Below are 13,024 nucleotides of genomic sequence, written 5' to 3'. Positions count from 1 at the left end.
GTTTGAAAAAGTGCTGTGGGAGCTGCACCCATGTAAATCCCTTGCCTTGCTGCTGCTTTGCACAAGGGAGAGTGTTTCTGTGCCTTCGTTATTCTGAAGCAGGATCAGACTGTGCGAGGCTCTGAGTAACAAAGTTTTGCCCCACCAGGGTAATCTCAATTTCACTATGGTGAAATAACAAGACAACTCATGGGACTAATCACAAGAAGTGCTTTGCTGGAGGAGTCCCTCGGTCAGGAACGATTTCTTGCTGGCCAGTCCGTATGTGGCTGGGACCTGATTTCCACATGCATGAGTCTGTCAGACATGTGGGCTGATGGGGAATTTTGGAAAATGATGGAGAGACTAGACTGGGCTGGGCTACCTTTGGCAGCTTAGGGAAACTTCTCTCTCACACAGAGGAGCCCCAAGGATATAATGTTACTGTTCGGTCTATACGAACGGACTTTTCGTGCCAATTTTACCAACGCTGAGAACAGTTCTTTCGGCGAGGGCAAATGCAGAGGAGTAATAAGATTTGTGGTCTTGTGGTTTGGTTTGGTTTGGTTTGGTTTATTTAAATGAAGGGCCCTTCTTTTGTAAGTGTGGTGCCTTTTATTCAAAAATAGGAGCACTCCTGCCACATGTCAGTATTTTACCTGGGTGGATTTTGTCTGGGAACCTGCTTTCTCCTATCATTGAGCAAAGGAATTACTCAGCCTTTTCACAACTGGATTTTGAGTCACAGAATCACAGAATGGTCGAGGTTGGAAGGGGTCTCTGGAGGTCACCTGGTCCAACCCCCCCTGTTCTTTCCTTTGCTCTTGATGTTTCCTTTTTGCTTGGGCTTCCTGATGCTTTGATTAAACCACGTGGTATTCCTGTGAGGTGGTTAAGAGAGGCAGTATGTCCACCTTAAAAAAAATTGCTGAACCAGAAGGAAATACCTTACCTTCACCCCAGCTGGCTATTAGGTAATGGCAGAACAGGCAGGAAACCCGTTGAGGGATTCAGGTGTTAAGCACAGGAGCATGATACAGGTTGGGATGCTCTGGGTTACCCTGTGTGGGCTGCTGCTGCCACCTCAGACGAACATGAGCCTTCTGCTTGTCTTGCCTCTTACCTCCCTGCTTTGCATGGGAGTTTGGGTGCTCTTTCTTGTCTAAAGCGCCAGAAGAGCTGCCTGTGGTTAGGCCCCGGAATCTTACCCTCCCAGCAGGAAGGTACTGCGATGCAGTCACAGCCTATGTCTCCACCGCTTTCCTGTTTTTACGTTGGTGCTGGTTCCCACGGCAGTGAAAGTCTTACACGGCATTTACGCATGCCCAGGCTGCATGGGCATTATGGCAAGTACATTAATATGTCTAATAATGATGTCACTCCAGAAGGGAACTGAGATGTGACTGTTGGATCTCTTTTGGTAGGTTAGGTTCCAGCTTGGATCTCAGCTGGGAGAAAACCAACAAGAAGGCGTGGAATCTCCTCACCTCAGCGCAGGCCAAGCAGCGGCTTGCTTCTGGGAGTATCAACATGGCAGGCCAAGGGCACCGGTGCTGACCTGACAGCGTGTCCTGGTTATCTACCCTTTCCAGCATGGCCGGAGTTTTGCCCGTTTAGCTGCCATTCCGGCCTTGGTCCACACATGTGCCTGTGGAGTCATCGGTAGCCAGTTATCTGCCTGGCAAGGTTCGCCACGTCCAGGAATGCTCTTTTGCCACAGAGTGCCACAGAACAGAGGCTAGAAAGGACGTCTTGGATTTCCCGTTGTGAATAAGCACAGCAGTGTTGTCCATAGCATCAGAAGAAAAAATTTAAATAGCGCTTGGGACCTCAAAAACAAAGGACTAGACAGCTGCGTCCGCATGAGCCCGCCATCGTTGACAAGGGAACTGGTGCATCACCGGCTGCAGTAACAACTGTTGGTCCAACAGGACATTGTCTTTCCCTGCAATCCATGTGTCTCTTTTCCCTCTGTCTTCCAGAAAGGCTACTGCAACCGTGCCCTTCCACGCTGGCATACAGAAGGCTATTTCAGTCTGTCACTGATTTTTATTTCAACCACTAGTCCAAGCCTGAGCTGTTTATTTCACAGTCAAGGGAGGGGTTATAAAAAAGGCCCTTCATTTCACTGAGGTAGTTTCCCATTGTTTAGCTAATTGGTGGCATCTGTTTATGGTCTGGAATTACACCAACATTGCAAGTCTTGGTTGGCCTTGCACTGGCCTGAACCACCCTAGGGGAAAGAAGGGGAATGTGTGAACAAGGATGAGTGAATCAGTGTTGCTAGCCCAATGCAAGACACGGAAATCTAATTAGCATTGTCTTTTGCTCTCTAGGTGCTTCAACGGGGGGGAAATTCACCTCACCAAACCCCAAGCCCTGGGGTGATATTTCCCACTAAATTTATCTGTATTTATCTGGTATTTCCACTAAATTTACCTGTTGCCCACGGTTTGTTTCAGCACCTGAAATGGCATTTGCTGATCCGCTAATACTTACAGTACAGCAGTGGGAAAATTCAATATCCCATCATAAACTTGTTCAACAAGAATTTGAGAACGAGGGGAGGTGGAAAACTGCTCAAGCGATACTTCAGGCACAGCATCATGACAGCGTTTTCTGTAATACACAGTGCTTAGATACTAAGCTTCCACTCTCAACTGGAAGTCCCAGTTTTCCCCGGGCAAGTTGTATGCCAGTCCCCTTAAGAACGTAATTATTTTCACTCGCCACTGTGACAGAGAGGAGGGACAGCAATACCCTCTGAACCAATGAACCCTCTATTACAAAGTGCTACATGTAAAAGACAGCCAGCAGAAGCAATGGTTTATCTGCTTGTGAGCATGATAGCAGCCGCTGTTGCCCTGTCTTCCTACTGTATCTGACCTCAAACACTGAAGAACAGAATTCTTGATGAAATCACAGAGTGTTCTGTTGGGTTTTTTTCTCACCAGCATCGGTGTTTTCTAACAAGGAAGTCCGTTTTCTGCAGTTGCTCTAAGCAGACTAATGGTCAGTGTAGTTATGTCTGCTTCAGTGGAGTTAATGCAGGAGTGACTTTGAGAGGGAGAATTGACCCTGCAGCACATGAGAAACATATAGGAATGGGTTCCCAGGTTGTCTTCTGTCCTCTGACTCTCCGAAGCCCTTTGGAATGCTACTCACCTAAGTACATAAAGCGCTTCTCTGACGATAAAACGTTGGCAACCCGAAAGAATCCCGTTCTGTTAGGGTAGCGGTTCTGTACCAGCCAGAGACTGTTTTTCTCGCAACCTTTAGATGGCGACAGAGGTCCAGTGAAGTTCTTTGGGCATTTCTTTTGGCCCCGTCTTGCTGAAATAAGGCTGAACAACGAGGCATCCAGCTCTTGAGAAGGCTACAAGGGGCAGAGGACAGTGCCTGTTGCCCTGGACCGATTCAGCTCCTTTGGGAACAAGTGAAAGATTTGCTGTGGACCAGATGCTTTTATCAGTTCTCTTGAAGATAAGCAATGAATTAACTTGAGGAGTCTTTGCTAGGGAGCTTCTAAGAATGAAACTGATGATGTCCTCGAAAGAAGGTCTGTCTCTCTGGGGTGTTCCCTGTACGATGACTCTAAGGAATAAAACAGTTGTTATCAGAGAGCTAAGCAGCCTCAGCCTCAGCCTTTTGATATCCTGATTTCATTCCAGATCCAGAAAGACTGTAAGTGAGCTACAGGACCAGCAAGAGAACCTGTAGTGAAAACAGCCTAAGCAACCCTATTTCCTCACTGTGGAACCACAGGGGATTGTGTCTGCCAGCTCTTTTATGTTTTTAGCTGTCTGGTCACTTAAACCCAGACTCTAAACTCAGGGTTCTAAAAAACGACATCTGAAATTCACCAGTTTCTCTCTCTCTCAGTTTTGTGATTGTGCACAAAAACAGTCTTAAAAGTCTGCCAATAACTGCTTTTCCATAAAATTCATAGGGGTGGGTGTCTCCCTCATTTGTGCGTCTTTGTCAGCACGGAAGATAGGTCCTGCGTGGGGAATTTTGCGTAGCATTTCTGATCACATTTTCAAAGAGGGCAGGTGTTGAGCTGTTAAACTTTAGTGCATCCTAATGGACTTGGAGCATCTAGCTCCCTTGGACTTGCTGAGAAGTTCAGCTCTTTTGCAGCTCTGTCATACCAATGCGATGAGTAAAACTGGCAAAATACAGTAAAACCCACAGCTGTCCATTTTGGTGGCAATACAACTGAAAAACCCATGATTAAGACTTGCTGAGGAGTCAGATGCCGTGTTTGCGGTGTCCCCTTTCTCTCCAGGCTCACATTTCCGTGCATTTTTTCTTTGCTTGAGGCCCAGTTCTGAGGCGTTACAGTTGCATGGAGACATCACATCAAACGGCAGATGCTCTCATCCTTCAGCTCAGTGAAACTCCTGTAAAGCAGTCTATGTAAATTCAGCACAGTTAACGATTGCAGAATCCATGTGCATATTCTAAGTCTGCGTTAGTGCACATCATTCAGATTTTAAAGGCCAACCACAGTGACTAAACACATCTTTCCTAAACGCCAGCTGATTCATACAAAGGGGTTTGCCTCTGTTTTTTTCTTAACCATGCTTGATTTTAATCTTCTTCTGTTGATATTCAACTCTTGTTGTTGTAAAAAATGACCAAATTCTGCCCCTGCACAGTGGTCTTGCCTTTAGGTGATCTGCCTGCATATAGCTGAAAGCAGCCTTGAGCATTTCCGTACACAGACACTGAGACAGTGTCCTGAATTGTGCGACAGTATGTGTAGAGTGCCTGTCGTGTGGCTAGTTCCTCACATGAGTGAGGGAAATCAGTGCCAAAACTATGGAGAGCAGTACTGGCTCTGACGATGTCTTGATTTAACAAAGACCAGCCTTCTCCAGTTAGTAGTAACAGTTGATTTCGACATAACAACATGCCGTGCAAAAACTGGTCCTGTAGTGATCTAGAGATTCAGCTAATGGCTAAGAGGCACCCAGGGTGCTCCTGTGTAGACACAGGTGCAGTACAGCTGATGAGCATAGTGTGGCACTCGCACAACTACGGTGTTTTCAGACCTCAGCTTAAATCTTTCTCCATGGTGCTGTTGTAATGGGTCTGCCTGAGACGCAGCCCTCGTTGTGCCATGTAGCTGTAACTAGATAACACAGCAGTGTTTTGACTGCTGCTGAGCAGGGCTCACACAGCATCAAGGTTGTCTCCCCAACATTTCCTGAGTAGGCTGGGGTGGGTAAAAATTTGTGAAGGAATATAGCCAGGACAGCTGACCTAGACTGTCCAAAGGGATGTTCCATACCACATGACATCTGCTCAGCAATATAAGCTGAGGAAAACAGGAAGAAGGGGGGGACATTCGTTTCGCATTTGTCATCTAGAGCAACCACTACGCATACCACAGCCTTGCTTCCCAGGAAGTGGCTGGACATCGCCTGCTGATGGGAAGTAGAGAATAAGATCTTTTGTTTTGCTTTTGCTTCCGCGCGCAGCTTTTGCTTCATTAAACTGTCTTTATCCGACCCAGTTGCCTGTTACATTTTCTCTCCCCTGTCCAGCTGAGGGTGTTGCAAATCTGCAGTGGTAAGAAAAATTTATCTACACAAAGTTAGATAAGTAGAGTTGTCCTTTATTAATGATGCACACCGGGGATATGGGATCCTTCCCAAAGATGTCTGCCTGCATGTTGCAATATTCATATATTAAATTCATGCATATTCAGTCTTTACAATGCATATTCATTATCATTCTCTCGATGATTGGTTCTTCTTTTCTTGCCTCTGATGAAAATCAGTGTGCAGCCTCAGTCATAGTCTTCTGTTGTTCCTTTTTGAGTAGGTGGTATAATTTGGGTAGGTGGTCCGTGAGTTGGAAGTCTCAACCACTCCTTGAATTGACCATGTATGGTCAAGGAACATGTCCTTGGCTTGTACCTACTTTGGTTACCATTCAAAGATTACACACAATGAGTACCATAATAAATCCTGTCTTGCAGACATCTTGGACAATAACACATTATCCTTGTTTCTAACCACTGATAGGTTATTGGTTAATAAACACCTTAGGTCTGAGACTTTACAGGGGTATTGTAGCAGCGTTGGCAATATAAATTTTATCTTACATTTGATCATTTATTCCATTTGAGACTTATCTTCCCAAAATAATCATTAGTCTCTCCTACTAATATCCACTAATTAGAATTCTTGATATTCAAATCAAGTGGGAAAAGTGAAGGGATTTCCAAGCAGTATCGCTGGTGCATATCAGGTTTCAAGTTTCTTTAGGTTTTTTTAAAACTGTAACCACCTGGTGAGGTTTCTATGGTTATGAGTCTCAAAACACACACACACACACACAGACACACACACTTCTAACATCCTAAATCTGGTGATTTCTGCAACAAGGAGGTGAGAGTGATAGAGTGGCTTTGGTGGGCACCTGGCATCTGGCCAGGGTCAAAACACCACAGCTGTACAAGTTCAAGGTGAAGCTTTTCAGAGGGAATCCTCCAGGTGGTTTCATGTAGGTATCCTTCTTGCCTACATTCTTTTAAAAAGAAGGGACAGCTACACAGCAGGGAGCTGATTTATGGTTCAGGGGTGTACCTGGTAGAGTAGGGCTGATGGTTGGACTCGGTGATCCCGAAGGTCCTTTCCAACCTGAATGATTAAGAAAGATTAAGCACAAGGAAACAGAAAGCAGAAAAACAGACAGGTCTCTGTAGTGATAGAAGGAAACTCTCTGTGGACCTGAGATTGCTGCAGTGCAGCCATTCGGTTGAGTAAAATCAAGCTAGTGAGTAAGGGCTTCTCCTGGACATTCACAGCAGTCAAAGGGAGGGTCTCTTATCTCGCTGTGAGCAGTCTGTCTTCAGATATTTAATGGAGCACAAACTAGACTGGATGATACACAAGCCTTTCCAGGCAACTGTCCCAGATAAATAGCCTGTGTGCTCCTGAAGCTTAACTGATTGGTCACAGATAACATCGAGCAGTATGATGAGCAGAGGAATATGATCATCTCCTGGTAGATTAAATGAGCAATCTGTTATCTGTTGAGTTTGGAATCTTTTGACACTGTGCTGCATGACATCATGGTCTCCAAATTGGAAAGACATGGATTTGACAGATGGACCACTTGGTGGATAAGAAATTGGCTGGAAAGTCGCACTCAAAAAATAGCAATCAATGGCTCAATGTCTGAGTGGAGACCAGTGACAAGCGGTGTTCCTCAGGGATCTGTTATGGGACCGGTGCTATTTAACATCTTTGTTGGCGAAATGGACAGTGGCATCGAGTGCATCCTCAGCAAATTTGACGATGACACCAAGATGTGTGGTGAGGTTGACACACTGGAGGGAAGGGATGTCATCCAGAGGGATCTGGACAGGCTGGAGAGGTGGGCCCAGGCCAATCTCATGAAGTTTAACAAGGCCAAGTGTAAGGTCCTGCACCCAGGTTGAGGCAATCCCAAGCACAAGTACAAGCTAGGCAATGAGTGGATTGAGAGCAGCCCTGGGGAGAAGGACTTGGGCGTGCTGGTGAACGACAAAATGAACATGAGCCAACAGCGTGCGCCTGCAGCCCAGAAAGCCAACTGCATCCTGGGCTGCATCAAGAGATGTGTGGCGAGCAGGGAGGTGATTCTGTCCCTCTACTCTGCCCTCATGAGACCCCACCTGGAATACTGCATCCAGCTCTGGAACCCGCAACACAAGAAAGACATGGAGCTGCTGGAGCGAGTCCAGAGGAGGACTACCAAGATGCTCAGAGGGTTGGAACACCTTTCCTATGAGGACAGGCTGAGAGAGTTGGGCTTGTTCAGCCTGGAGAAGAGAAGGCTCTGGGGAGACCTTCTAGTGGCCTTCCAGTACCTGGAGGGGGCCTACAAGAAGGCTGGGGAGGGACTTTTTACGAGGGCCTGCAGTGATAGGACGAGGGGTAATGGTCGGAAGCTGGGTGAGGGCAGGTTTAGCCTAGACCCAAGGAAGAAGTTCTTCACCCTGAGGGTGGTGAGGCACTGGAACAGGTTGCCTAAGGAAGTTGTGGATGCTCCATCCCTGGCAGTGTTGAAGGCCAGGTTGGATGGAGCCTTGATCAGCCTGGTCTGGTGGTAGGTGCCCCTGCCACGGCACGGGGGGTTGGAACTAGATGATCTTTGAGGTCCCTTCCAACCCAAACCATTCTGTGATTCTATGATCTTCTTAACAGTGTTTATATAAAACAACTTTAAGGTATGCATTTAAGCAAGCAGATCACTTAGTGGATTTTGAATTAATCCATAAGTTTTTTCATGTTCCGGAGGCTCTGATATGTGGAATATAACAGGATAAAAACTTGAAATGTTTATTAGCCTGATCATCTTGTTCCGAGTTAGTTTTGTAAGGTATTAAGATAGCAGTAAGGTATTAGATTATTACCACCTCAGTAAGGTATGTTCTGGATATTTGAAAGGTGGTGTAACAGAAACCAGCACTCGGTTGCTACGCTGAGCAGCTCTGGTGCCTACACAACCTGCAGCAGAGCGCTCTGGCGCAGCACACAGTGGGGTTCCCGAACCAGGGGAACCTCTGGGCAGCAGAGAGACCCGTTGGGAGTGTAAATTGTTTGTTTTCAACTTGCATTTCCATAATTACATATGATACAGTAAGAAAATTCTTTCATTCTCTTTCTGTGAGAGGAAAGGATATGTAGCCTAAATGAAGGAAATATCTTTGTTAGAGCGTGGAGTAGTCTACTGAGGCACATGCTGCCTTTACTGTTTATATTAAAGCCACTGCTTTAAAAAAGTGAAAAAGAAAACCAGTAAAGCAATGGGCCCCTTCGCTAAGTGTTGTACACCTAAATAAGCAAGAAATGTTCTCTGCCCCAGAGATCAGTCCTCCATTTGTCTGACAGAGCTTGAAGAACACTGGTGGACTGAGAAGTTTCAGTGACAACAATTTAGCAGAAAAATAGAAATTAAAACTTATCATTTACCTATTTGTATAGTACTTATTTGTAACTGTATTAGGGGAATAGTGTAGTATTTCTTTAGACTATTGTACAAAGATTCCTTAGAATACAGTAGTATCATACGTAAAAGTGTGCGTTGTGACTTTTAATGGAAACTTACTTTGATGGCATGGTTCAGCATGGGTTGCTATAGACTTCAAGATATAGAGGTATTTCTGCTTTAAAGAATTCATCTGTTTTCTAACACAATTACATTACTGTAACTTGGACCAATGACAGCAACAGGCAGAATATTTAAACTGATATCTGCCACATTTAAAAGGCTGCCTAATGCAGTGCAGCAGAGATAGTCTTCATGACTGAAAAGAGTGACATCTTGCCTTCAAAACAACAACTAAATGAAAAACCTAAGGCATGTCTGCTGCTTCAGGATGTTTTAAAGAGACTGTCAGCTATGGTTGATCCCAGCTTTGGATTCTGGATCTTCTCATTGTCCTGAATATTTTATATGTTGGTTCAGCACATGCCTGAAGGTAATGTGCAGTCAGTCATTCACTCCTCATAAAGATTTTAATGATGGGGAATCTCAAAATAATCAGTCATATTTTCTACATTCTGACTTTTTCAGAGGGACACAAGGCTCCTAATTTGTTATTAGTTCCATTTGGGAGAGTTAACGTATTCCTTCCATATGTCTTGTGAAGCTGAGCTAAGCATTACTATAAAAAGAAGCCACGCCACTTAGAATTTTTTTCTCCTCTCTGGTGGGCATTTTCATGTCTCTTCATGGAAAAAAACTTTAAAGGTCACACATTTCCACGTCATCATTTTCTATGTTTGAGAGCCAGAAAAAACTGTTTTGAAACTCCATTGCTCTTTGATTATATATCTGTCTTTGAATTGCGAAATTTATACTTTACATGTTAGGGTAGAAATGAACAAAAGACTGTTATTTGGATTATAAGTTAAAAACCAGTCGTAGTACAGCTCTTGTCAAGGACAGGCACTGAAAAAGAAATCTGAACTCCGCTCTTTTCCTGCATGATCAAAAGTTTTTCTCTGGTTGAGAATACCAGTTTACTCTCAAAGGTGTGGAGGAGTGAGTAAGGAGAAAAGATGGGCACTTCTGCAAGCTGATGCATCTATCTATGAACCTGCACATGTTGGTTCAGGTATCAACCAGTGCTGGCTGAAGTAGGCTCAAGCACTGTCTGCTATACAGGAAGCAATTTCCTGGTGAAGTGAGTCCAGCACCTGTTATGCAAATAGGAATGAATGAAAATCCTGTACACAGAAGGATAAATACCCATCTTTGAATTGCAGAGGTAGAAGATCTATGTAGTTTAATCTCAGAATTTCACTTTAATAACTACAAATATTTTCACTAATTTCAAACTATATTTGTCTAACCGATTTTCATTTGTTTTACTCGAGAGATGGAACATATCTATTTATCACCTCCTTCATTCTGTAATCATCACATGCTTTGAATTTTGCACCAATCTTAAGTTTGTTTTTTTTTTTTTTTAATTCCAGACCATTTGTTATCACTGTCCAAGGAAGATTTAAGCTGCAATCCCTTTTTGCTACGTCAGTTTAAAAGAATCTTGCCTGAAAAAATCTGGAACGTTACCTCCTCTGCAGACAAGAGTCTTGCATTCTCATTTCATCCATCACAAAAGACGCACCTTCAAATAAAAAGTGTTGGATGCTTTCTCCAGCAATGAAGGAAAGGGTTAAACACTGGCTAATATAAAATAGTTAATATCTGCTTACCCATTGTGTAATCTTTTGATATAAAATACAGAACTTCACTGAATCTTCAGTGTAATATAATAACTACTCATGAGGAATTTTATTGCCTTTTTGTGAATTTACTTTCAGCTTGTACAGTATTAACAATCCTCTATTTGTCATTTGAGTCTGAAACTGTCTTTTGGTACCGTTTGAATGGATTATCAACAGTATGGGAGCCTTACTAATCAAGGGCTTCTCTTTCTTCTTGTTATGTGCCTGTTCTTTTAAATCTAACATGGCTATCAGAAGATAAAGGGGAGCAGACCTTGTTGGCAGTTGCTAAGACTTGGATAATTAATTGCTGCTGTAGGACTTCATACAGGGAGGACTAGAACCAATTTACATGACAGAATCACATTAGCCCTGGCTCTGGCCTTTTAGAATTTTTGCAATCACCTTGCAATATCCTAAAATATTCTTTTGCAAAAGTTACGTCTGAGCAGCTGCAAGATTATAAAATTGTTATTTTAAATGACTGTCCATGTCAACACCTCAGGCAAAGTGAGTCATAGAAATGAAAAGTAGTGGCAGAACTTTTTATTTCCATCTCAGAAGTCCAGTGTTCAGCTACTGTAACTGTACACTTCAGCTTATTTCAATCAATAGAGTTACTTAATATTGGAAAGACTAAAATGCCATATGTCCTGAGAGAAAAGAACCAGCACTCAGCTGGAATAGAGGCATCAGTCTCAGCATGCGTTTCAGGTCAGAATCCAGCAGTCACTGAGCTGTTCTACCTGCAGAAACAAGAAAAATTTCAGTGCCAAGAACCAGAGTACCTGCAAGAGCAATTTATCCAAAACACTTATAAACAATGATCTCTGAGAAAACCGAGCTTAAGAACAAGCTTTGAGAAATGGATTATTCATAAATGGTTTCAGACTCAAGCATGGACCATTTTGATGTGCCTTTTTAGAGTTACTGGAGTCAATGTCACAAAGATAAAGGAACTGATCCTGTGTCCTGAGTAAAATGAAAACACCACTGAATTTGATGTAGGTCTTGCATAAATGAAGACTCCAGGATGTGGTCCACTGGTTCTTCATATTCTGTATCACTCTGTGTTGGCCATCTCAAGCTGGCCATGCAGAAGGGGTCCTGAGTCTGACTCAGGGAACAGTCTGAACTCTTTGTTTCCAGGAGAAGATATGTGAGGAACTAGCCACACGACAGGCACTCTACACATACTGTCGCACAATTCAGGACACTGTCTCAGTGTCTGTGTACGGAAATGCTCAAGGCTGCTTTCAGCTATATGCAGGCAGATCACCTAAAGGCAAGACCACTGTGCAGGGGCAGAATTTGGTCATTTTTTACAACAACAAGAGTTGAATATCAACAGAAGAAGATTAAAATCAAGCATGGTTAAGAAAAAAACAGAGGCAAACCCCTTTGTATGAATCAGCTGGCGTTTAGGAAAGATGTGTTTAGTCACTGTGGTTGGCCTTTAAAATCTGAATGATGTGCACTAACGCAGACTTAGAATATGCACATGGATTCTGCAATCGTTAACTGTGCTGAATTTACATAGACTGCTTTACAGGAGTTTCACTGAGCTGAAGGATGAGAGCATCTGCCGTTTGATGTGATGTCTCCATGCAACTGTAACGCCTCAGAACTGGGCCTCAAGCAAAGAAAAAATGCACGGAAATGTGAGCCTGGAGAGAAAGGGGACACCGCAAACACGGCATCTGACTCCTCAGCAAGTCTTAATCATGGGTTTTTCAGTTGTATTGCCACCAAAATGGACAGCTGTGGGTTTTACTGTATTTTGCCAGTTTTACTCATCGCATTGGTATGACAGAGCTGCAAAAGAGCTGAACTTCTCAGCAAGTCCAAGGGAGCTAGATGCTCCAAGTCCATTAGGATGCACTAAAGTTTAACAGCTCAACACCTGCCCTCTTTGAAAATGTGATCAGAAATGCTACGCAAAATTCCCCACGCAGGACCTATCTTCCGTGCTGACAAAGACGCACAAATGAGGGAGACACCCACCCCTATGAATTTTATGGAAAAGCAGTTATTGGCAGACTTTTAAGACTGTTTTTGTGCACAATCACAAAACTGAGAGAGAGAGAAACTGGTGAATTTCAGATGTCGTTTTTTAGAACCCTGAGTTTAGAGTCTGGGTTTAAGTGACCAGACAGCTAAAAACATAAAAGAGCTGGCAGACACAATCCCCTGTGGTTCCACAGTGAGGAAATAGGGTTGCTTAGGCTGTTTTCACTACAGGTTCTCTTGCTGGTCCTGTAGCTCACTTACAGTCTTTCTGGATCTGGAATGAAATCAGGATATCAAAA

Source organism: Leptosomus discolor, chromosome Z, assembly GCF_034619465.1.
Source record: "Leptosomus discolor isolate bLepDis1 chromosome Z, bLepDis1.hap2, whole genome shotgun sequence".
NCBI lineage: Eukaryota > Metazoa > Chordata > Aves > Leptosomiformes > Leptosomidae > Leptosomus > Leptosomus discolor.
The sequence above is the reverse complement of the archived record's forward strand: the minus strand, read 5'-3'. Positions refer to the sequence as shown.